Source organism: Elephantulus edwardii, unplaced genomic scaffold (assembly GCF_000299155.1).
Source record: "Elephantulus edwardii isolate Elephantulus edwardi_28Jun2011 unplaced genomic scaffold, EleEdw1.0 scaffold00122, whole genome shotgun sequence".
NCBI classification, from domain to species: Eukaryota; Metazoa; Chordata; class Mammalia; order Macroscelidea; family Macroscelididae; genus Elephantulus; species Elephantulus edwardii.
The window spans coordinates 1,355,883-1,356,639 of record NW_006399872.1 but is presented as its reverse complement, the minus strand read 5'-3'; positions in this window follow the sequence as shown (position 1 = coordinate 1,356,639).

The window sequence follows — 757 nt, the reverse complement described above, 5'->3', positions numbered from 1 at the left end:
TGTGCGGGTGGGCGTGTGTTTGCGGACTGGCTGCAGTCGAGACTTGAGCAGGCTGATGGCGGCCATCTGAGGAGTGGAGGGTGGCCTCAAGGGGGCAGGACATTAGGATCCTTACCCTGAGCAGTTGCTATCTGACTCCCCCTAGACCAGGACCACCACCACACCAGGAAAATGGGCCTGTGTTTATGACTGGACAAGCTGGCTCAAAACTCCGGACCTCCCTGGCTCCCTTAGAAACCAAGCATGGGTTATGAAGAAGAACAGCAAATGCCCTGAAACCATTTGGAATGGTCATATGGAGGTTGGTGAAGCCAACGCCTCTAGGAGATAACCTGAGCAGCCCAATTTCAGAGCAGCCTTGGGCCTGCGCTGCAGGGGGAAAAGGCTCTTAAAAGGGGACGCTTAGCAGGCAGTTAAGGTTGCCCTGGTGTATGGTTAGTTCTTAAAAAAAGAAGTTGGAGTAGTGAAGGGGAATGATTTCTTTTTTTTCTCCAGCATTTCCTCTGGGAGCGCGTCCTTCCCACAACAGTACATCCATAATTCCCTGGAGGAAAATAGGCAAGTCCCTGCGCACGCTCCCGGAAGACACTTGAGGGGCCCTTTAACATGGGTGCTGTCGGGCTCCACCCCACCGAAGAAAGACCAGCTCCGCCCCGCTCTCTTGGGAAGCGAGAAGAAAGATGTTTTCAAGGCTATAAAATAGAAGACTGGCTGAGAAAGATCCCTGGGTCAAACCAGGTGGAGGCTCGCTCCTCAA